Here is a 26,185-nt window from a genome sequence, read left to right as displayed (position 1 = left end):
TCTTAATGAGTGGGAAATGCTTTGGTGTGCAATTAGACCAAAGGAAACTCTTTGAAATTCAAGGTTATCTCTGCTCCCTGTGATTTTGCAGTTAAGCTGGTGTAATCAAAGTTTATAGGATAACACTAGTTTGTGAGACCCTGGGCGAGTCACTTAGACCTGTTTGCCTTGGTTACTTTATTTTGTAAAATGAGCTGGAGAATACCTTTGCCAAGAAAACCCCAAATGGGGTCATGAAGAGTCAGGCATGATGAAATGACTGGACCACAACAACAATAAGTTTGTGAGAGGCTCAGAAATACTTTTAAACAATCCACCTATTTGTAGTATTAGAAAAGAAGCACTCTTTTACAGCTTTACACACTAAGACTGGGAAGGGTTAGTTGAAACAGCTGAATTGAAAGAGACAAATCTTTTGTTTCTGAAGTCCGATTTGGTTCTTGTCAAGAGGAGGGGTGTTGGGTGAGTTTGTTCTCTGCATCTTTTTTTTTTTTAGTTAGATTTTGAATGGACTTTGTTTAGATAGTACTCTAAAGGTATCAGGAAGGATTATCTTAGATAAGGAAGTGATCAAATGGGATAATATTGAATTTCTTTCTAAATCCACACATTCACTGCTCAGGCCTTTCTTTTATTCCTTGTAAGAGCACATGGTTCCTGTTCCCTGTAGCAGAGGTATGCTTTGCTAAAATCATACGGACAATTTCCATCTAAATTTGGGGTAATTACAAAATGTGCCCATTTGGGGATCATATCTAGGGCAGAAGTTTTGAGTTTTCAGAGGTAAAAACAAAACCACTGACAATAGTTGTGAGCTCATGTGATATCAGGACACAATTCTTTTCATTTCTCCATTTCCCATCCATTTGTGGGTCTATATCCTCTCTCAACACTAGGCTGCTATGGTGCCAAAGCTGGCAAGCAGAGAGTGGGAAATCCATATCAAATAACCTGATTATTTTCCTTTTTGCAAGTGGATGACAAGACAGACTTTGGGGGATATTTACTGAAAAGGCTGTTATTAATGCAGTAGAGAGCTCCCCCCTGAACATTTTCCTTCTTGACCTTGCTCGTCTTGTCTAGGGTCTTAACTTATTTCATTTCTTTTATCTTTGATTCTTTGGGCACTCAGTAGCTTTGTGAATACTTTATAATAGTTTTTTGTGACTTGTCTTGATCATGGCCTTTTCCTAGGTCAGCAGTTTTTTATAAGTGCCCACCACTGTCATCTTCCACACTGAGGCAAAAGTATTCCTGATCACAGATGACCAGATGAAAGTTCTGAAGATTTTGTCCCAAAGTATAACAATTTGCCCCCTACCTTTTCTGATCATTATCTTGATAAGGCTTTTTGGATACTACTCATATTAAGTCAGGCCCAGAATGCCAATTTATAGGTCCTGGTTTGTCATTTTTGATTTTGCCTCTTACTTAGCCAATTACCTTTGGCCTTGCCTTTCTAGTGGCATCATTTGGAAAATACAGTGATTCTTGTTTAAAAAACACCAACAAAACTAATAAAAACCGCCACCCTGACAACCTTAGAATCTTGAAGAAGAAATTATTATAAGTTTGCAAAGCAGCAGAATAATTTTTAAGGTTGATTTTTTTATTCCCCTACTTGGTATGGGTTATCTGATAACAAGTAAAAGCCTCTTTCAGTCCCAGTATTTTACTTGTAATGCTGGGGATGTTAAAAATCACATAAAAGACTCTACCTTCCTTAATAATAATAGAAAACATGCATGAATATGTTTTAGTGCAGTTTCTTTGATAGCTTAAAACTCACTAATACTTTTGGAACACCATGCACATGGAAATATGAAGGCTAACAAAGCATCTACATCACCACATTTTATTCTCACAACAGCTCTGTGAGGTAGCTGATACAGATATAATTATTTCCATTTTAGAGATGAAGAAAATGAGGCTGCAGAGAGGTTGTCTCATGTCTGTAGTAACATAGCTTGTAAATGTCAGAGATGGGAATCAAAACTTGGGGTACTAATTATACTCATCTGGACCAAAGAGAGCTTCATTGAGGTTTTTTATTCAAGTCAATTTGAATGTGGTTAATTGAAGATTAAGCCAAAGTTATGATATATTTGAGGGAACTGCCTGGTCTTGGGATCATTGGGTCATCAATTTAAATAAATTAGATATATGGTGGACAATAAGTTTTATAACACCAGGAGCTCTGGTTTATATTGTCAGAATCTTAATTAGCATGAGGTAAACAGGGTTTTGACCCAAGGCATTGGCATCAGATGGGGCAGGCTTCCTTTCAGAATTATCTTCAGGACATTGGAACTATAGTATAGCTACCACTCTGACAATTACATTGCCATGGCACCACTCTCTCCTACCTTCTCTTCTAATCCTGATGGGAGCATGGATGTAAGTATCAGACTATGGCCTCTACCAGCATGGCTGTACTGTGGTTAGTTTGTCTTTTGCCTCCAAACTCAACTGTGCTAACTTTAGGTGAAAATATTTCTAATTTTGGCCTTCAGTACTCTCACTATATTATCACCTCTATTGCTGTTTTATGAAACCAAGGAAACGTTTCATAACATAACATTTCAGAAAGCATGTCTGCCCTTCACAAATTTGCACATGAAAGTGAAAAACAATTTCCTAAATAAGTGACCCATAGATATGTAGGATATCTGGGAGGCAATATCAAAGAGACATTAAATAATTAGTTTCTTGGAGTTGCTGGTGGCCCCTTGTCCTGACTTCTCTAGTCTAATACAGTTTCAAATGTTAAGAAGTTATGTCCTTAGGTTTCTATTACCTTTTCCCTGTTTGAAATATGGATCCTATGGATTGGGGAGCTTTTGAGCTGTGCCAAAATAAATGTTTCTTGTTCTGTGTCTTATCTAAAGCAAACAACAGGAAAAAGAGAAATTGATAAATGAAAGTATTTCAAAAATCTGTTGGCCAGTTTAATTGGAAATAAAAAGGAATGTAACAATTTCTTTTTCTTTTCCCCCCTTAAATACGTTGAGTATCTGGGGTTTATCATGTGGGAAGGGTGGATGTGTGTTAATTTAGTTGGATAGAGGATTAGGACTCTGAACAGAGAGAATTCTTTTTGTCTGGTTTTTGAAATCATCTTAATCATCATTGATCTTCTAGCTGTTGCTTTGGGTTCCCCGAGTCTCTCTAAACATGGATTGTCCTAAATTAATTTATTGCATGCTTTTTTCCTCTGCTCTACATATTTTGGTGGAATGCACAAGGCTCCAGAAGAGCGAATGGATCAGCAAGGCCTTTTGTTGACAAGGTGACTTTGTCATTGACCAGCTCCAATGCAATGTGAACTTTGTAAAGGAAAGGTGCATATCTTTGAAGGTGCATCATGATTTTGAGTTGTACTTTGTAATGCCTTTGGGATTATGTTGCTCCTCAAAGAAGTTGCTTTGGTCAACAAGAAAGCATTTATCCATTTGTCAGTCCAAAGGAGGTTAAAATACTTGCAATTTAAGAGTTAATTTATGAAGAAAATATTAATATCCTCTTCCCTGATATAATTCTCTCTTCTCCCACCTCCACGTATTTGCATTTGTTGTCCTCCATGCCTATACCAGACTCCATTCACATCTCTGCCTGTTAAAATCTATCCCATCTTTTAATGTGGAGCTCATTTAGTACCTTTTTCAAGAAATTTTTATAGATCATTCAATCATTCAAGTAATTTTAAGTGCTTGTTATGAGCAAGGCATTCTGCTATGCATTGAAAATACAAATACATAAGTAAGTCAGAATTTGCCCTCAGGGAGCTTATCTTTTGAGGAATATATCATGTTCTGAGAGCAGTGAATACAGGATATATATGAAATAAAATATATGCCAAGATTTAGGGAGAGGGAGGAGAATACCAAACTGTGGGAGTAGGGAAAAGGTCCCTTGACCTTTGTCTCTTGACGTATTTGGCATTTGAGCTGAGAGTTGAAGACAGCCAAGAGATGGAGGAGGAAGAGCATTTCAGGCATAGATGAGAGCCTCTACGAAGACGGAGAGACAGGAGATGGAGTGGTGTACACAGGCAATAGCCAAATGGTATGGATGAGAACCTCTGTAAAGACAGACAGGAGATAGAGTGGTGTACACAGGCAACAGCCAAATGGCATGGATGAGAACCTCTGCAAAGAGAGGAGATGGAGTGGTGTACACAGGCAACAACCAAACAACCAGTTTGGCTGGAATACAGAGAGAAAGTTATATACGACCAACCTGAGCCAGTTTGTGAAAAGCTTTAAATGCCAAGCAGAGCACTTTTTTTATTTTAGCCTAGAGGTAATGGGGGACCACTGAATCTTTCTGAGCAGAGAAAAGCATGTTTAGGACTGTATTTCAAAATAACAATTTGGCAGATATGTGGAAAATGATTTGTAGAGGGGATATATTAGATGCAGGAAGACAGGTATAACAGTATTGCAATAGCCCAGGAGATAAAAGCCTGGACTAAGACAGTTGTGGTGTAAATAGAGAGAAGGAGATGATAAAAGTGATGCTAAGGAGGTTGAAGCAACAAAACTTGGCATTACTTTGGACTGAGTGGGGCAGGTGGGAGTGAGTGACAGTGAAAAGGGAAGATGATGCCTAGGTTCTGAACTTGTGGTGATTGGGGATAGGATGGTACCCTCCCCACAAACAGGGCGGGGGGGGGGGTTCTAAATAGAAGGAGGAATGAACTTATGAAGAAAGAGAATGAGTTTTGTTTTGGACATATTAAGTTGGAAGTATGGAAGGAGAGCTGAGGGCATAGATGAAGACTGGATATATTAATTAATTAATTAATAACCATTTTCATAGAGATGTGAGAGTTGAAGAGATCACTAAGTATATAGAGAGAGAAGAAGGGAAGGTCCAGGACTCAACCCTGAGATCCGCTTACATGTAGGGAATAGGATAATAATAGCAAAAGAACATGTTTACAGAGTACTTTACAGTTTGCAAAGTGCTTTATATATATGATCTCATTTTATTCTCCCAGGAGCCCAAGAGGTAGATACTATTATTGACCTCATTTTACAGATGAGGAAACTGAGGCAAACAGAGGTTAAGTGACTTTCCCCAGTCACGTAGTTGACTATGAACCCAATTCTTCCTGACTCCAAGTCCAGCTCTCTAGCTATTGCCCAAAAGTGCCTGCTATGGAATTGGATGATGATCTTTGCAAAGGACTCCGAAAAGAACAGGTAGAGAACCAAGAAAACTATGAAGGAACTGTGTTATGAAAAGCCCAGGGAGGTGAGATGATGCAGAAGGAGGGGGTTACCAATAGTAACAATTTCTGCAAAGAGGTCAAAAAACTCTAACACTGAAAATAGGCAGTTAGATTCAGTAATAAAGAGATCATCCCTGATCTTGGAGAGAGAGGTTCGCTGAAGTCAAGCAGTGGGAATGGAAGCGGGTCTGAGGAAGCTGAGAAGTGAATGGGGGAGTAGAAAGTGGAGGCAATGAGGGTAGCTTACTCTAGGAGGTTGGTTGTGTGGTTGATAACTTGAGGGAACAGCAAAGTCAAGTGAAGGTTTTTGGGGTTTTTTTAAAGAATAATGGAGAGTGAGGCATGTTTAAATGCAGCAGGGAAGGCACCATTGAGTAAAAAAAATGGTTGAAAATTGTAGAGAGTACAGGGACAATTTAAGGGGCTAGTTCCTGGAAGAGGCCAGAGGGTTTGGCATCAAGGACACAAGGAAAGGTTCTTTGCCACTAGACATGAATGTCACATCTCTCTTTGACTTCCTTGTAATGATGACATTTGACCTTGTTTTATAGTTATTTGTGTATATCTATATCTATATCTATATCTTATTATTCTTTAAGACCTTAAGGTCTTTGAGGTCAGTATTGAGTACTTTTTTTCATCTTCCTCTCTCTCTGATTCCCTTCCCTTCCCTTAACTGAAAATGATCTCTCTTTTTCCATGTTTCCCTAAAGCACTTTATTTAAACCTCTCCTTTTTCTTACCACATCCTCCTTATAGCCACCTGTAGCCACCTTCTTTGGTTGAAAACTCCCTGAAGGCAGGCACTATGTGTCATTTTCTGTCTTTGTTTCCCTAGTTCATAACACAATAATTTGCACAAAATACATACCTAATAAATATTTGTGGGAATTGAACTGGACATAATTAGCACTTTGTAAATGTTTTTTGAATTGAAATATATTCATCCACAGATATGGCTAGTGATTAATCATAAGGAGTGCCATGGGAAGGAACAAAAAAAAAGTACTAGAGGCGGAGCCAAGATGGCAGAGTAGAAAGACACACATGTGCAGGGTCTCCCCACACAGCCCATAAAATACCTGTAGAGAGGGACTCTCAACAAATTTTGGAGCAGCAGAAGTGGAGAACAACAGAGTGGAGGAGATTTCCAGCCCAGGGTGACCTGAAAGGCCCATGAAACATCAGTTGCAGCATTCGCAGAGTGGAGTGCTGAGCCTAGCCCAGCCTTGGCTGCATGGTTCTGCACCACGAGACTCTGGGAGGAGGACACCTTGGGGCCAGAATCTCCAGTTGCAGCAGTGGGTCCTCAGATCCCTTAACCCACAGGAGCCAAAGGTCAGTGACAGGGTTTTTTCAGCTGGCCAGGAAGGGAGAAGGGCCTTCCCATAGCTCTGGCCTCAGAGGCTACATTGGGCAGGCAGCAGCAGTTCTCAAGGCAGCCCCTATGTCAGCCCACATACATTGTTGGATCGTAAAACCCCTGGGGACACTGAGGAGCTGAGTCTTGCCTCAGCCATGTGTGGAGGCCCTGGGGGAGCTGGTCTTTGTCTCACACTGAATGGTGGCCCTGCCCATCCAGCTTATCTGAAAATCAGCCCCCAGCACTGACTTGGCGGAACTGGAGGCCAGGTGGCTATGGAGAAGTAACTGCTAAGATTCTGGACACAAAAATCTCCCTGCTTCCAGATCAGTGTACATGCTGGATTGTGCCACCTTGGAGGAACTGAGATATTACAGATTCCCAGAGTATACCCTATTCTTGACAAAGGACCCAAAAGTCAAGTAACTGGTTGGGAAAATGCCTAAAAAAGGAAAAAAAATAAGACAATAGGAGGTTACCTTCTTGGTGAACAGATATCTCCTCCCATCCTTTCGGATGAGAAAGAACAATGCTTACCATCAGGGAAAGACATAAAAGTCAAGGCTTCTGTATCCCAAACATGCAAAATAAATATTCAGTGGTCTCAGGCCATTGAAGAGCTCAAAAACAATTTTGAAAATCAAGTAAGAGAGGTGGAGGAAAAACTAGGAAGAGAAATGAGAGAGATGCAAGTAAAGCATGAAAAGCGGGTCAACACCTTGTTAAAGGAGACCCAAAAAAATGCTGAAGAAAATAATACCTTTAAAAATGGGCTAACTCAATTGGCAAAAGGGGTTTAAAAAGCCAATGAGGAGAAGAATGCTTTAAAAAGCAGAATTAGCCAAATGGAAAAGGAGGTTCAAAAGCTCACTGAAGAAAATAGTTCTTTCAAAATTAGAATGGAACAGATGGAGGCTAATGACTTTAGGAGAAACCGAGAAATCATAAAACAAAACCAGTGTGAAATATCTCACTGAGAAAACAACTGACCTGGAAAATAGATCCAGGAGAGATAATTTAAAAATTATGGGACTACCTGAAAACCATGATCAAAAGAAGAACCTAGACATCATCTTTCATGAAATTATCAAGGAAAACTGCTCTGATATTCTAGAACCAGAGGGTGAAATAAATATTGAAAGAATCCACTAATCACCTCCTGAAAGAGATCCAAAAAGAGAAACTCCTAGAAATATTGTGGCCAAATTCCAGAGTTCCCAGGTCAAGGAGCTAGAAAGAAGCAATTCAAGTATTGTGGAAATACAATCAGGATAACACAAGATCTAGCAGCTTCTACATTAAGGGATCGAAGGACGTGGGATATGATATTCCAGAAGTCAAAGGAACTAGGACTAAATCCAAGAATCATCTACCCAGCAAAACTGAGTATAATACTTCAGGGGAAAAAATGGTCTTTCAATGAAATAGGACTTTCAAGCATTCTTGATGAAAAGACCAGAGCTGAAAAGAAAATTTGACTTTCAAACACAAGAATCAAGAGAAGCATGAAAAGATAAAAATCATATCTGTACCTGATATTGAACAATCTGACACTGCCAAGGACTTTGGTGGCAAAAACTTTCTTTTCTGGGTCTTCTGGAGCTCTAGCTACTGAAGAGATGGGACTGTAATCTCCATCAATGAGGAACCTGAAGCACAGGGAGGCTAAGGGGCTGCACAGAGATGAAGGGATTTGTATTGCTATTGTTTGTTTTGCCTGGTGTGATTTGGTTGCTGTCAAGAATCCTGGTGTGGAAACCTCTCTCCAATCAGCACATAGTCAGGGCATGCTGGGTCACAGTTTACATTTGTTCATGTCATATCCCTTATAGTATGTTATCTGTGTATCTATATACATATAGATAGATATACACATGCACACGTATACAAACATATGTATGTGTATATATGTATGTATATATGTAGATACATATATATGTGCCTCTGGAAAGGAGTCACCTATTGTATGACTTCCCCAGTCATGTCTTTGAGACTTTTCTGAGTGGGTGCAATAAAGGGAGGGGAAAGGTAGGGCTTGTCTTACATGCGGGAATCGAATTGGACATAATTAGAACTTTGTAAATGTAAGTACTTGACATAGTGACATAGTGCTCATAGTAAGCACTTAATAAATGCTTTTCACTCACTCATAGCCTTACTTTATGACACAGTCACCAACTTGGTGAACCTTACAGACCCAGGGAAGAATAAAACACCAAGTACAGTAGAAAGAACACTGGCTCTGGATTCAAAAGACTGGGGTTTGGATCCTACCTTTGATACTTACAATGGCACACTTACTAGATCTATGACCACCAGAAAGTTGCTTAACCTCTCTCGGTCTGTTTCCTCATTTGCAGAATGAGAGGGTTAAACCAGATGGCCTTTGAGGTGCCTTTCAGCTCTGACTCTAAGATCCTATATTGTTCATTCATTTCAGTCACGTCTGACTCTTTGTTACCCCATTTAGGATTTTCTTGGCAAAGATGATGGAGTAGTTTGCCATTCCCTTCTCCTGCTCATTTTATAGACAGGGAAACTGAGGCAAACAGAGTTAAATGACTTGCCCAAGATCACATATCCAGTAAGTGTCTAAGGCCAGATTTGAATTCGTGAAGATAAAAATCCTCCTGATTCCAACTCGGTGTTCTATCTACTGTGCCTCTTAGCTAAAATTCTATACACATGTTCACAAATACTTAGAATATAAAATGTCATCATTGCAAGACAGATCTAGAAGAGAGGCTTGAAGGATTCATCTCTAGCTGGGGTAATTTCATAAGGCTTTTTGGAGGAAATGACCCCTGAGTTGGGCCCTTAATGAAGGGAAGAATTTCAACAGATTTTCAGATGGAAAGAATCCAATTCCAGGCACAGAAAACGAGAAGTACAAATGTGCAGAGGTGGTAAAGGGCAGGATCAGATAAAAAGTTATCAATTAACGAAATGGATTCAGCAAACCATAAAGAAAAGTCAATGTTTAATCTAGGCTTTATGACTTCTCAGTTTTTATGTACACCTGGATCCTGAGAGCAAATTCAAGAGTTTCTATTGGGGTAGGTTTCCTTGTCTTGCCCACCCTTTAGACCTGTTGGTGGCACTCATGGACACTACTTAGTTCTGGCAGTGACCTGCAAAAGCTGTAGAAGCTACTGATCTCTGGCATAGAAGAAAAGCAGACTGTGGTTTCCTGTGACATCTCAAGCTTAAGCTTCCAGGTCAAGCTTAAACCTTTTGTTGCTATGAGGTTTTGAAGAATTGATAAATATGCTAGCTTCTTATACTCAGATCAGTTCTCTAGCACTGACACATGACTTTCAGGAAAGCCACACTTGATTCAACCATCTCTAAAAGTCCTATATCGCTACACTTTGTGTGTGTGTGTGTGTGTGTGTGTGTGTGTGTGTGTATGTGTGTGTGTGTGTGTGTGGGGAGGGGGCTAAATTCCTTGAGAAAGCTGTCTATTAGTGGTGCCTCCATGTCCTCTCTTTTGCATTCTGGCTTCTAACCTCATCATTCAACTCAAACTGCTCTCTCCAAAGCTACAAGTGATTTTCAAATTGCCAAATTTGTGACCTTCCATCAATTCTCATCTTTTTGGCTCCTCTGTTGCATTCAACGCTGTCAATTACCCTTTTTTCCTGGGTACTTTCTTTTCTTTAGGTGTTGATTATCCTGTTCTCTCCCGATTCTCTTCATAATTGATCTACCATCTTTATCCTCTTTTACTGGATCTTCCTCCAGGTCACACCCACTAACCATGTGTGTCCCTCAAAGATGGGCCCTTTGCCCGTTTCTCTTTTCCCTCTATACTATCTTGCTTGGAAAGATCACCAGCTGTTATGGATTCACTTATAATCTCTATACAGAAGCTTCTCAGATCTATTTATCCAGCTCTGACCTTTAAGCTCACATCATCAACTGCCTATTGTACATCTCAAAATCAATATTTTGTCCCACATCCTCTCCTCTTCCCAGTTTCTCTGTTAATGACAAAGGTACCCACCACCATCTTCAAATCACATAGGCTTAAAAGTTCAGTGTCATTTTCACATTTATCCATACTCACCTGTATATCCAATCTGATGCTAAGTCTTGTTTCACCCTACAACATTTATTTTTGTATATATCACCTTCTCTCTACTCACAGTTGCTTCCCTGGTACAGATCCTCATCACGTCATACTTGATCCATGGCAATAGATTACTTCCTGTTTGATTTCCTTGCCTCAAGTCTTTCCCCATTCCAATTTATCCTCTACACTGATGCCAAAAAAATCGTTGTTTCAAAGCCTAGGTCTAACTATGTCACTCCCTACCCAACTCAGAAGTTCTTAATAGTTCTTTATTACTTTCAGGGTAAACTCTTTATTTAAAACTCTTAACAGTTAAGCTATAGACTAACTTTCTAAACTTATTTAGGGTAAAATGAACATTTAGACAATAATTCAACAGCCAATAACATCATATTAAATGAAATTGTCTACATTTTAGCAGATACCCAAAATTTTGTTACCTTACTTTTCAGTAAGAAATGGTTTCCAAAGAAAACAGTGGGTTAGAATATAAACTCATCCCTAATATCTTACAAAAAAGCATGACGGGTTGTTGTGTGATGAGCAGAATCATCTCATAAAGAACTTATGAGTAATGGATGGTAAAGCCATCTTAAAGAAAGTTGGCAAGATATCCAATGAAGCAGAATCAATCCCAACGGCTTTATGAAAATGCATGAAAGGACTACAAATGAAAGAAAAATGGCAAAGTTTTGTAAGAACTATTTCAAAAAACTGTTTTTTTCATCAAGAATAGTAGAAGAAGCACCTTTGGAACCTAACATCATAGTCCCTGAGGTGCTTAGAGAGGAGGTAGAAATGACACTGAAACAAGAAAAAAACAAGGACAGGAAAATCAGTCAGGTTGGTTTAAGCATACATGTAAGAGATTTGCACTAAGGTAAAACAATTGTGAGGATGCTGAGGGACCAATTAACAATGTATCTAAAGGAAGGGAAGATACCAAAAGTGTGCAGAAAAATCCCATGCCTTATTAATACTGGAAAAGGTGGCCAAAAGACCACCAATAACTACTGAACTATATTCCTATTCTCCCATGTATATAACATTTTGATGACTTATCTAAGTATTAATTGAGGACATCTTCAATGAAGACATTTAGAAGGAAATAAGCAGGCTTTCACAGGTGATATTCAACAATAAATCGCATTTTCCTTCATTGAAGTTCTACTCTATTTACCTAAGTGTGTCATAGATGTGTCCTTGGGCCATTTGTAAGCCCTAGTAGGCTTCAAGAATGGACCAGCCAGGGTTTCCATCATTTGGGACTAGCCTAGGGGCAGATTCCATACCCCTGGACTAGCCTCATTTAGCTTGTGGAGGCTCATGACTAGACTGTTGAATATCAAGAGACTAATTTTTGGACTTCACTTTCTCATGTATGTTGCCTTCTAAAGACATGAAGAGTCACTGATCTTTCATTGTAGAGAATTCCTGGACCAATGAAATAACAGATCCTAGAAGTATCAAAGTAAGGAGTATACTTTGAGTGAAACCCCATGTCACTTTCTACATATAAAATCTCTGAGGAGGAAAATACAGAAAGAAAGGAAATAGAAATGGGAAACTAGAGACCCCATCCTTGCCGAAGGTGGTGAACAACACTGAGAAAGAAAGAAAACAAATGAAGAGATGAAGAGCCTGATAAAGAAAGGTTATGAGAGATAGTATATCACTGACACTTGTTCTTTGATGCTAAAAAAAACCAAACTGTCTTAAAACCACTCTGAAAAATAGAGTTGAGTTGTGTCATTTTCTCCTTTGGTGGTATTGGATGTGGTCAGATTCTTCTAGTACGGCTCTGCTTACCTTGACTTTCCATTCTCTACAACCTACTCTCTGTTCCATATTTAAAAAGCCCATTAAGAATCTATTGTGCCCAGTGCAATAATTTTAGAAACCTATGTATGTAGAAAGCAGAAGAGTCTAGTCTTTCCATTGAGCAAGAGGAAGGAAGAGGTTACAAGGGCAGTCCATGATAAATACCACCATATAAAGTACAGGGAAGAGACCGTTACGTAGTAGTTCATTCAGAGGTGAATTTCAGTGGATTATAGATGTAGAGATGGAAAGACCTGAGAGGGAATCCAATCCTTTCATTTTTACAGATAAGGGAAACTGAGGCCCATGGAGTTTAAGTGATTTGCTCTATGTCACAGAGGTGTGAGTTTCAGACAGGCTACATTGGTAGATTATAGTGGGTGTTGAATAATTTTTTATTGATTAGTTGTTTTATAATTTAATCACTTTGGAAAAATCACTGAATCACTTTGTGTAACCAGTTCCTTTACTTTTACCAGGAATGGTGGTAGTTCCTTCCCTGAACATTTTCTTTTTGTAGGGATGTTGTGAATTTATGTGATTAAATAAATGGCCAAAATACAGACGACAGAGAGAGAAACCTAGGTTCTACATTCAATTCAGATTAAGTATCTGTGATGTGGCAGGCACTGCGCTAAGTGCTGGAAATACAGAAAGAGACAAAAGACAGTCCTTGCCCTCAAGGACCTTACAATCTTATGGAAGAGACAACAAGCAAACATACATACAAAGCAAAACACACAAGATAAATAGGAAATAATTAGCAAAGGAAAGACACTGGAATTAAGAGGGGGTTGGAAATGATTCCTGTAGAAGGTGAGAGTTTTAGTTGGGAATTAAAGGAAGTCAGGGAGGTCAGTAGTCAGAGTGTAGGAAGGGAGAACATTCCAGGCATGAGGGACAGTCAGAGAAAAATGGTCAGAGCCAAGTTTAAAATAACTATTATTATTTTTTGGTTGTTCTTGTTGAAACTCTGTGATCAATAATTATGGAGAAACCATGTTCAATAACTGGCATTCTCTGGATACTAGAATAAAAAGACTGCAACTTAAAAAAAAACAAACAAAACCCCAAATCCCACTCTATTGAGAGACATTATTCTCTATGCATTAAAAGTATTTGACGAATATATTTAGTGACAAGAGACCTTTGTCACTATATTGATCCTAGAAGACTTGGGTTCACCCTGGACCCATACTAACCGTGTGACCCTAAGTAAGTGACTCAGTGTTCTAGGCAGCACTGTAAGGTCCTAAGTTTCAGAGAAGGAACTAATCTTCATGGATAGTGAGCTCTCTCACTGGGCATTCTTTTATCAGTGAAATCATGGGTCATCTCCATCTCAAACTATTACTTGCATAGTCTTTTCTGTACTGAATTTAAAATATAGTCAAGCTACCTTACGTGTTCATTGTTGATTATTTCCTTTCCCCTCCCTTATTATTAAGGAGTGTGAGAGGGGGAGGCAAGGGGAGAGCAACATGTGGTGGGAAATGAGAAACTCGGTTTCCAAAATGATTCCCAAAGTAGCAGACTGAAAGTCTGACAGGTTCAGTTCAGTTTTTAAAATAGTGTTTAGAGAAAGAAAGTGTCAAGACTGTAACATGTTTTATCATCTCTCAGTAAATAATGTGCTTGTTTAAAATATGATTGGCCTCTTTAAACAGGAAGCTGAGAGGATTAAAGTGAATGTTTGTGCCTGGCTTCGAAATCTGAGGGTACTAAGAATGATTATTCCCTGTGAGCCAAGAATTCTTTTGCCTTTCACAGGACCAGGTCATTCCTGAGGTTGTCCATAGTCATGAGACAGAGTTCAGGCACTTTTCTAGCAGAAGGGACTTTGCTCAGACATAATCAGAGTAATCTTGGAGTTGCATACCAGAAGTTGGCTGCTGTTCTTGGAGGCTTTTTTATTTAAGTAGGATTTTTTTTCCCTCTTCCTTTGGTATCTCACTTTAATTATGAACTTTTCAAACACTGATAAAAAAAAAATAAAGCAATGCACAAGAAATGACCCATGCTTTAGTCTGAGGAAGGATGACTGAGGGCAAGAGAGGTTTCTGAGGCAGGGGGGAGGAAAGGGAAGAGAAAGGCCATGGGAAGAGTCCAACTTCACTTCTATTTTTTCTCCATGATACCTAATGTGTAGTGAGGAAATGATGTTTTAGTCAAATACCTTTGAAAAGTGCTTAGTAGGCAAATGTTTTTGATATGTCGTCATGATGAAAAACACATGCAGATGCTGTTAAATCATGAGAAATATCTTGAGTTCTTGCCTGTGCACCCCCCCATGTGTGTAAATATTTAACTAGAGGAACGGTCACATGAGAACCACTCCAAAGCAATCTTGGAGGCAGGAAGCCACAAATGATAGGTCTGAAATTTACCATGCATGGCTTATGTGTCCAGATAAGTACAGCCAAATGAAAAGGCTCAGGGAGGTTTATAAATAGCAGCAAACTTGGGTGGGAAGGATTAAAGGGAATTTTAATAGACTTTTCTCAAGTGTAATCCAGACACTTGGTATATACCAAACCAAGCACAAAACCTTGTATGTGAATGATTTGTTCAGCTATGTGTTTGGAGTCTTGAATGTATTAATCTTTCAGTTACATAGGCAGCTAAGGCAACACTATAGGATCATAAATGGACTTATAGGATTTTTTTTTTGAACTAGGAGAAAGGGCTTTAGCAATCATCTAGTCTAGCCCCTTTGTTTTATTTATTTTTATATTAATTTTTTTCTCTCTTTCCTTCCTAAATTTACCCCTCCTCATTGGGAAAAAAATGAAAAATCAAGCCCTTGTAACTAATATTTGTAGTCTCTTCCCATCTTTCCAGTCTTCTTCCATCTCACTCCTTAACACATATTCTTCAATCCAGTGATGCTAGTTTCCTGGCTGTTTCAAGAACAGGAAGCATCTCTCAGCTCAGGATATATAAATATATTTTTGACTGTCCCACATGTCTGGAACACTCTCCCTCCTCCACTTCAATTACTGACCTCCCTGGCTTCTTCTAAGTCCCAACTAAAATTCCATCTTACAAGAAACCTTACTTAAGCCCTTTTGATTCCTGTGTCTTCCCTCTTATAATTATTTTCCATTCATTCTGTATGTAGCTTGTTTTGGACATATTTGTTTGCATGTTGTCTTCTACCATTGGATTATAAGCTCCTTGAGGGCAAGTATTGTATTTTGCCTCTTTTTGTATCTCCAGTGTTTAGCTCAGTTCATGACTATAGTAGGTATTTAATGAATGTCTGTTATTGATTGAAATAAATCATTTCAACTTTGTTCATGCATAGATCCAATCATATCTCTATAGCAGAAGTTCTTAAGCTGAGGTCTGTGAAGTTGTATAATTTTTTTTTAATAACTACATTTCAGCATCATTGGTTTAATGTGCAATCATATGGTTCTGATTTTATTCATTTAAAAATATTCTTCCAAGAAGGGGTACACAGACTTCATCCGATTGCTTCAACCTTCTGCTCTAGTAATGGCACATGCAAAGGGTTGTTCATTTCTTGTCTTCTGTTAACAGCAAAATTTCCCTTTTTTGTCTTTTATTTTTGTGAAATTGATTTAATTTTCTCTGTGGTTTACTACTGCACTGGCTTGCTGCTATAGCGATTGTGTCTCAGGTTGGCATCCACCAGTGCCCTTTTGCTGTTCATTTCCCACAAGGGTATGACTTCTCCTGGCAGCTGATGCTATTAGCTTCTTGAGTGTTACTCACCAAGCAATGGGTCAATGCACTGACCCTGGTAAGAGCTGGCAACATTACAGCGCCTTTCTTTTCTGAAGTTGTTCCAGAATGCATCAAAACTGTTGGAAACCAGTTTTTTTACAGCAACACCCCACAGCACTACTTTAATACACCTTACTTCACCAAGAGAATGACAGCTAGGTTATACAATGGATAGAGTGCTGGGTCTGGAGTCAGGAAGACTAATCTTCCTGAGTTCAAATCTGACCTTAGACACTTACTAGCTATGTAACTCTGGGCAAGTCACTTAATTTTGTTTGCTTCAGTTTCCTCATTTGTAAAATGAAATAGAGAAGGAAATGGCAAACAGAATTTGAATTTGAATAACTTTGCCAAGAAAGCCCCACATGGGGTCACAAAGGGTTGAACACAACTGAAATGACTGAACAACACCAACAAAATATTTATGCAATGCACACCAGATACAGAGTCTGGACACGTAGGTTCTAGGTTCTTCATATCATCTCTTGGATCACCAACCCCCTTCTATCCATTTGTACAGCTACTATTTCAGTTCAGATTCTTTTCACCTCTTGCCTAAATTATTGTAACAACCTCCCAATTGATCTCCCTGCCTCAAGTCCCTCCCTATTCCAGTCCATTCTATACACTGCTGCCAAAGTAATTTTTCTGGGACCATGTGATTCCCCTACTCAACGAACACCAGCGGTTTCCTATCAACTCTAGGATACAATAAAAGTTTGTCTATTTAGCTTTTAAAACCCTGACAACCAGACCCCACTCATCTTTCTAGCCTCATTGGTCATTACTCTCCCCCTCACTCCCCTTGCATTCTATGATCCAGCCAGATCTGTGCTTCTCACATAAGACATTCCATCTGTGTGCTTTTGCTCTGGTCTGCTTCCATGCTAGTACCTTCTTACCTCTAATTTATAGGATCCTTCTCTTCCTTTAAAATGCCACTCAAGCATCATCTTCTTCATGAAGCCTTTCTAGAGCTGGCCAAATGCTAGTGTGTTCACTCCCTAACTACCTAGTATGTGGTTATATTTCTTAACTTTATATGCTGTATATCATAGATATGGAACTTCTGTGATGGCATGAGACTTACAAACTGAGTGGGGCTGAACCAGATTAAAATGTAATTGGGAAATGTTTGACAAAATACGTAAAAATACAATACAATATAGATAATATTAATTTGTAGTTTTCTGTTTATATGCTACCATAGGGATCCATTTCTATTTGAGTTTGATACCACTGTTGTATATATATTTATATGTACTTCTTATATCCTGAGTTAAAACATGAAGTCATGATGAGTAAAGGTATTTTCATTCTTTGTAATTGTATCCCTAGCACAGTGCCTGACACATAATAGGCACTTGTGAAATACTCATTTACTGATTGTAGTCCCAGCACTCCTGCCAGATTTCTATGTGATCTTGGACAAATCATATTATTTCTCTGGGCATTAGTTTTCTCTTCTATAAAATAAGATGTGACTACATGAATCTAAGAGAAAACATAAGAGAGCATAGGCAGCACACCAGTAAGCTGGAAGAGGCAGCAAAGTGGCACAGGAAATTCATCACCATATATTGCACAATGTTACAGAAAATGTGTCATTGAGTATGCAACCACCCTTAACTAGAAGTTCTAAGCAAGTCAGAAACTTGTGTAGCTAGGTGGCATTTTCACTTAATTTCTCTATTGTTCGCTAAGTTTTGTTCAGTCATTTCAGTCCTGTCTGACTCTTCGTGACCCCATCTGGGGTTTTCTTGGCAAAGATATGAGAGTGGGTTTGCCATTTCCTTCTTCAGCTCATTTTAGAGATGAGGAAACTGAAGGGAACAGGATTAAGTGACCAGCCCCAGGTCACACAGCAAATTAGTATCTGAGTAAGATGAGTCTTCCTGACTCCATACCCAGCAGTCTATCCACTGTGCCACCTAGTTGTCCTTTATTAAGTTCTTCCTGCAATATTTTGCCCTGAGTTAGAAAATCTTTCATAGGCTCAATCATTCTATCTCCTTCAACCATTTATTAATTTACTTATTTTAAAGCCTGAGTTTGGATCCTACCTGAGGCACTGAGCAGCTGTAGGATTGTGGGCAATTTAGGTACACTCTCTCAGTCTCACTTTCTTCACCTGTAAAATGGGGCTAATGATAGCCTCTAGCTCACAGGGTTGTTTTGTGGATCAGATGAGATAACAAATGGAAAATGTTTCACAGATTTTAAAGCATTGTGTGGATATTAGTTTTTATTATTGTTATTCTCCAAAGAAAAATATTGCTCTCTGTACTATATGCTTAGCATATTATTATAACTACCATTTGTAATAGCAGCGACAACAAAATCACCCACTTTTTTTCACTCATGAGGCATGGAGGCGACACCAGGTTTCAAAAAACCATAACAGAAGACCAAAAACTTTAGCAGGCCTAATCAAGTCTTTGAAATGGAGAAATTTCAAGTATGGGCCCAGTGACCTGTTTTATGTCTTTAGCCTGAGGACAAATTGAACTGAATTAATTCAACAGGGATTGATTAAGAGCCTTTTGTACTAGGCACTATCATGCTGGGGAGGGGAGAATGTAACTGTGTTAGCAGTGGCCTCATCTCTGGAAAGCTGGATACTAGGTAAATATTTTTTCCACTTATAAGTGGAAGTACCTCAAGACTATCTCTGGAGGGCTTGGGGAAGCAAGGAGTGAGTGTGGTCTGCTGTCTCTGCATGAATAGAAGTGAGTACTCAGATCATTAAAATTCTATTTTCTTGAATTAGGGATGGACAATCATAGATTTAGAGCTAGAAGGATATCGCGCAGATCATCTAGAGTCCTTTCATTTTATATATGGATAAACTGAGGCTCAGAACATCTAAGTGATGTGCCTGGGGTCATATTCCCACTAAAATGACAGTCAGGATCTGAACCCACTTCCTCAGGTACCAAATCCCCCATTCTTTACCATTGTTAGTAACAATAATGGTAATAATGTTGCAGATTAGCATTGGGAGCTTCTTCTTTTAAATGTGCTTTATTAACCTTCTTTGACCCTCATGGCAAGGCTACTTTTATTCTCGGGATGCAGAAATAGATACAGAAAGGTTAAATAACCTAAAGTCAGACAGTAAACTTGTGACAGAGATAAAATTAGAATCTGTTTTCTTTTCCCTAATCCTCTACCCTATCTAACAGATACAAATGCTCATTCACAATTTATTCATGAAGAAAGAATAATAGGTAAATCTTAGTGCTAGTTTTCTTCAAATTCATCTCAAGCATCTCCTGCATAAGACTTTTAGTGATCACCCCATTTCTCTCCTCTCTTTGAACTGCTACTGTTTTCCCCTCATATGTATACGCTACATATGAACTTTGTATATACCGATATATGTGGATTTCTCTGCCATATTAGACTATAAGCTCCTTGAGGGCAGGACTATTTTGTTAGTATCCTTGTTGGTACAGATTTTTTTTTGGTCTATATCTCTTGTAGAGATAGAATGCTTGTTTCTATTTACTTGAACAGATCAGTCCCTAGTGATTGCACAGTTCATAGAGAAGACAAACATACTGGGTTGCCTTCTCTTTTTAATGAAAAGAGAAATTGAATTAATGGTTTGAAGTCACCATAGCTAATTCAGAGGGTCAGTGGTAGAATGATGTTCCTAGTATTTTTTAGATATTTATGTAAGGACATATCCTGGCTCTTTGACATATAGCCATAACTATTTTTGACACTAGTATTTGCTTCTTCTTCCAGTAAATAAAGCCAAGCCTTATTAATTGAGACTTCTCTAATCCTTAGTCAATGATAAGTGGAACAAGGGCTGTGCTGAAATTTTTATTTGCTAAGTAAAACTTTTCTTTAGAAATACAGTATATCAATTTTATAGTGTAGTAAGGATGCTTGAAAGGCCTAAGAGAAAAGACTTTTCTAGCATGGTCAACTGCTTTAGAAAATTTTGCTTCACATAAATTAAGGCAATGATAATTACATGTTATTTACTTATGTTCATTAAAATAATCCTACTAAAACCTGTACTTGCAGGACCACAGAATAACTGATCCAGATCTAGAAGGGATAATAGAGGCCAGGAAGTCCAATTCTCTTTTTACAGATGAGGGAACTGAGGTCCAGTGTGGTAAAGTATCTTGTCTAAGTTCACACAAGTAATAAGTGACAGAGGCAGGATTTTCATAATCTCACTCCAGATTTTGTTAGCGTGGACTAAATACTTAAGGCTGAATATAGAACAAAATCCACATTTCTGTTACGAAAAAGGAAAAGAAAAATATATCCCATAATTCAGATCCATTCCTCAATTTAATTTGAATTAAGTAGTCTGTAGTGATTATTTACAAAGCACCAATATGAGCTGGTTTAAATTTTGGATAGTCATATCATTAACACATCACTTAATGTACCCTCTTAAGATGAACTCAATATAATTTAGAATACAGTAACTATCTTACCCCTCTGGGGCAGTTAGGTGGCATGATGGATAGAGTGCCAGGCCTGAGCTCAGGAAAATTTCTCTTCTGAGTCAAATCTGGCTTCAGACACTTACTAGCTGTGTGACCCTGGGCAAGTCATTTAAGCCTGTTTATCTTAGTTTCCTTATCTGAAAAATAAGCTGGAGAAGGAAATGGCAAACCATTCCAGGATTTTTGCTAAGAAAACCACCAAAGGGGTCACTAAGAGTCAGACACAATTGAAAAACAACAAGAACCAATCTTTCCCCTGAATCACTTTGCCAACCATGGCTAATTGAAGGTATGTCCATTCGGTCATAAAGGTGTTCCTCCCCCCACCCCCGCCCTTCTTGGTCTACAATTTGAACTATTCTTAGTTTTATAATTACCCATCAAGAGTCAAATTTTTGGTACCCATGTTGTTGAATATCACAACTGACCTTTACAACTGAAAGAACAAAGCCAGGTTGAACAGTAATAAGCCAGGCACAGAAACTCAGGATAAATATTCTAAGGCATTGCCATCTTGTGGTCTACTGAAAAATGACACATTCTTCCCCTTTGATCTTCGGTTTCTATCTGTTGGCTCCTTTCCAGTTGCCCATTGTCATGCCCAGAGCTTTGCCATCCTTTAAAAAATCCTTCCCTTGCTTCTACCGTGTCCTCAAACTCTCTCTTCTACTTTTCACAAAGTCCTAAAAAAAGGCCACCCACATTTATTGCCTTTCCTTCTTCACCTCCCTCTCCTTTCCAAACCCTGGAAATCTGACTTCTGATGCCAAAGATCAATTAAAATAGCTCTTTCCAGTCTCTTAACTGTTAAACCCAATAGTCCTTTGAAAATCCTCATCCTCAGCTCTTCAGCTTTTTTTGACGCTGCTGGTTACCTTTTTATCCTATGTATTCTCTTCTCCTTCAGCTTTCTGGATACCATTCTTTTCTGGTTCTCATCCTATCTGACAGCTCCTTGGACTTTGCTGAATTGTCATTCATGTCTGGCCCTTTAAGCATGAATATATCCCAATATTCTTTTCTTCCTGCACCCTCTTCTCATCAGGGCTTGATTTATTGTTTTGTTGATTGCCTAGATTTGTGTTGGAGAAAATGTTAAAAAATGTAGATTAAAAAGTCATTGGCCTATTTTTTTGTGGGAATTGGGAGGAAGGAGACTGGAGCCTGTTGTGAAACATTTACTACCATACCCCTGGAGGGTGGGAGACTAAAAGGCAATCCGAGGGCTGAGGCATGACTGACTTACTCTTTTATCATCATCAAGATTAGCTCTGTCCTGAGGCCTAGCTCCAATGTTAATTTGACTATTATTTAAGGAAACTTCTGATTTAAGAAGCAGCCTGGCTGCTTTCTGCTAGAATTTTTTAAAATGATAAGGTTATTGGCATAGTTTTAAATTCCTTTTCATCTTCAGTCCAAAAGAGGAATGTTTTAGAAAGGGTCTCTCTATTCCTCCTTAATTTAAAAGTAAGCATATATCAGCCTTTTTTTCCGTCTCTTCTTTTTCATGAAGGAAGGTTCACATTTGACAGACAGGTTAAAGGAAGAACGAATAAAATTTTGAGATGGTTTGGACTCAATAGATGAAGGGAGTGATAGAGAAGATTTCAAATGAATTCTAAGATTTCAATTCTAATGGATAAGGAGGGTGATACCTGATCATTTCTGATTGGCCTCCCATAAACTGCCCATATACATAGAGCTCCAGATTTCTGTGGGTCATGGTTGGCCTGACTGTATACACATAAACACATTTTAACTGAGATGCAGAAAATGAGGGTGTCCTAGGTATCTACTTATTATTCATGCCTCTTAAGCTGAGTTGGTCATACATGAAAATTAAATGAAAGTTTTATCTAAACTGAAATGCAGGCAGAAAAACAGACCAATTGAGAAGGATTTTCCAGAGGTACTGATAGAATTAAAGTGGAGAGTCATGAAACCTTGAATGAGTTCAATTTTCAGGACATAGTCATCTCTCATTTTGGATTGGATGATTTTGACCTCATTTTCTCTTCCTTTCTGGCTTCTGGCCCAGAAATTCAATTAAACAAACATTGATTAAACACTTACATGGAAAACACCATGTGGGATTCTGGGGATACAAAGATCCAAACAAAGTTGTCCCTGCCCTCAAGGACCTTATAAACTTGAGGGAGGAAGCTGAGAGGTTGGACATGTACATAGCTAAATATAATACAACATAAGGTGGGAAATCAATGAGAGATAAAAATGAAAAGAAAAATTAAAGCCACTTATTACATACTTATTCTATGAAAACACTATGGTAACCTTGACATATTTAGAGGAAAGGAAGCTATTTCCTTCTTTCAAGAAGCTGGTATTCTAAGAGGGGAGACCACACCTACTGGAGATTTCAGCTGCAAGTCGTTTGGAAAGGTCTCAAGGATTTTGGAGCAAAAACTTCCTGGGTCTTTAATAGCTCAGGGAGGTTACTGTTGCAACACCCAAAGGAGAAGTTTCCAGAACCTATCGCCCCATGAATTGTTTCCTGGGACTATGGTTTTGCTTATTGGGCTGGAAGCAGGACCAGTGGCCTGGGAGTGAAGTCTGAGAGGTAACCTTCCTACTTGTGGCAATAGTCATTGGTTGGGAATGTCAGGAAGGTGGCCCCCCTTTTCATAGTGCTTGCTCTCTTCAATGCTGGCATCATGTTCTAGGAATATTTAAGGAGGGAGAAGACACTTTCTGATGGGGAGGATAAGGAATTTCAAACTCACATCCTTTCCCCAGTTGCAGATTTTATTCCATTAATGAAAGGGAAAATGGTTGAAATATTTTGTTTTACTTCTGCACTTTTGGGAGGAGCAAAGTAATTTTACTCATGTAGGGAACTATTGGTAAGGAACCTTTTTCTACCAATATAGATATGCACTATTCCATAATTTCTAGTGTCTAAATATGTTGTTCAACAAAATATTGCAACTTTTCACAATATTTTATAGGTTATCTAAATCAGGATAACACCATTTGAATAGAGCTTTACTGCACTTTATGTACATTATTTCATTTGATTACTCATAAAAAATGATGTAGATAGTACAAGTATTCTCCTTATTTTATAGAGGAGGAAGCAGGGTCAGCAAGGTTGATTTATTTCCCAATTATGTTATAATTCATAAGTGTCAAAGGTGAGATTCAAACACATGTCTGCTGACTCCAAGCCTAGTACTTTTTTCATTATACCACACTGTTGTAGTTCAAATGCAAGCTAGAGTACATGGGGAGAAAAGGTGTGAGATACTCAAGAAAAATAGAGAATGACAAGAAGAAGAGTTTCAGTTTTATTTGATAATCAATAGGGAGCCACTAAAGAGTTCTGAGGATGGGGATGATTCAACTAAATCTATTAATAAGGAAGAAAGTCTGGTAGCACTATGAAGGATGAATATAATCAGGAAGGCCAGTTAAGAGATTTTTGCAATTGTCTACGTTGATGGTAATAAAAGTATGGACCAAAGTGATGGTAGTGTAAATAAAGAGGAAGGAAGAGAAGAGAGGGTTATTATGGAGGCAGAACCAGCAGTAGCTATGTATAGGATCAATGAAAGAAGAAACAGATGATATGGTGGGGTAGTACTATAGATCACCCATCCTGAAGGAGGAAATAGATGATATATTTGGGAAACAGACCATGAACCAGATTTAGAGATAGATGTAGCTGTGAAGGCAGATTTCAACTAGCTAGGCATCTGCTGGAGCTCCTCCTCTGCTGAACACAGAGGAACTGATGCATTCTAGACTTCCTTTCATAATATTTTTATTCTGTAGAAGTGACAAGGGGAACTGCTATTCTGGACCTGATTTTAACTCACACAAAGGAAATGGCTGGAATGAGAAAAAGCTTAGTAGAAAGTGACTGCTCCATCTTAGAATTCATGAAGAAAGATAGGAAAACTGGACATAGTTTCCCATATAGGCTGGAGTAGTGGGTGGAGTTACATTTCAAAGATTTCAGAAGAAGGGTGAACAAGATGTTATGATGCAAAATTCTACAGAGGAAGTCATCTTGAGGCAAGGTAAGCTCTCAACTAAATTCTAGTTTCAAAAATACATTATTCTGATGAGGAAGTAAAGGGGAGACTATCTAAAGAAACTGATGTACATATATAGAAAACTCATGGACAAACTTAAAATAGAAAAAGATTATAATTAGCTCAGGTTACTGCGGTTTGCATGCAAAAGGATGTCATGATCTTCTAAGATTAGTATCAGGAGGCAGCTAGGTGTCTTAGAGGCAAGGAGGTGGCTTAATGGCTAACGTAGTAAATTTGGAATCCAAAAATCTTATTTTGAATCCTACCTTAGACTCTGGGCAAGTCATTACCTTCTGTCAGTTTCTTCATCTGAAAAAGGGGACATGTTAAGAAATAACTGATGAACTCAAGTCATTAGTTGTAGAAAGCTACAGCCTCTGAGTACTGAATGACCTGACTGATATGGCTGGAGAGCTGTTGTGAATGATCTTTGAAAACTCTTGTCATACAGGAGGAGTTCTTCAAGCCTGGAGATGAGTAAATGTCCCACTGGGGTTGGTTTGTTTGCATTTTTAGAAAGAACACAAACTCTATATCAGCAAACTTGATTTCTATTTCTGACAGAATTCTAGAATGAATTATTAAAGAGATAGCACAGAGCTTTTAGAAATGGAAATGATGATAACTAAGAGCCAGCATGACTTCATCAAGAGGAGGATACTATACCAGGCTAACCTCATTCCCTTTTTGACAGGGTTAATAGGTTGGTAAATAAGGGGAATTCCACAGATATAATATAACCAAATTTCAGCAAAGTATTTGACCATGTGTCTATCTGATCTTTGTACACAAGATGGAAAGATGTGGGTTAGATCAGAGGTGTCAAACATTCAGCCCACAGGCCACATGTGGCCCACAACAGTCCAAGTGTGATAAATGAGATGAAAATGTAATTGGGAAATATTTAACAAAATAAATAAAAATATAACATGTGACTTTCTAAATCAAAATGCAGCTCATAAGAATCCTTATATATGGAATAGAGGCCTTGTTTCTACCACTGAGCTAGAAGGTCATGCTCTTAGGTGAGTTTGGAGCTGAAAAGAAATAGTAATAAATCATTGTCAATTTGTGCAAGTTTTAATCTTGTTAGAAAAGATCCAATATATGGGAAAAGATCATATATATATACATATATATACACACACACATATATACACACATACATATATACACACATGCATACACTTAAAAATACATGTGTGTACACATACATAGGTCTACACATATACATATATATTTAAAAAAGAAAACCTATTGGTGCTTATGAGGATAAATTCTCAGCTATTCAGAAAATATTGTTCTCCTGAAGGATTCTTTTCCCTTGTGTCTCAAATGGCTAACATTTTACTATACCACATTTTTAACCATAACTTTCAATTTTCTTCTCCACCAGAACTG

General features: G+C 38.3%; 1 protein-coding gene across 4 annotated transcripts in view; it reads left to right on the top strand.

The window, feature by feature from the left end:
- Window positions 1–26,185, top strand: part of IPCEF1 (interaction protein for cytohesin exchange factors 1) — a 207,826-nt gene that overhangs the window by 31,374 nt on the left and 150,267 nt on the right. The window contains exon 1 of one of the 4 annotated variants that reach the window (XM_072643747.1): window positions 24,549–24,766. The exons of the other annotated variants lie outside the window; for them this stretch is intronic. The gene's annotated coding sequence lies outside the window, so the exon portion shown is untranslated. Of the gene's footprint in view, window positions 1–24,548; window positions 24,767–26,185 lie in introns of those variants that run through there. 4 annotated transcript variants of the gene reach the window in all.

Source organism: Notamacropus eugenii, chromosome 2 (genome assembly GCF_028372415.1).
Source record: "Notamacropus eugenii isolate mMacEug1 chromosome 2, mMacEug1.pri_v2, whole genome shotgun sequence".
Lineage (NCBI taxonomy): Eukaryota > Metazoa > Chordata > Mammalia > Diprotodontia > Macropodidae > Notamacropus > Notamacropus eugenii.
Note: the sequence above shows the minus strand (reverse complement) of the source record. Positions and strands in the feature narration are given on the sequence as shown.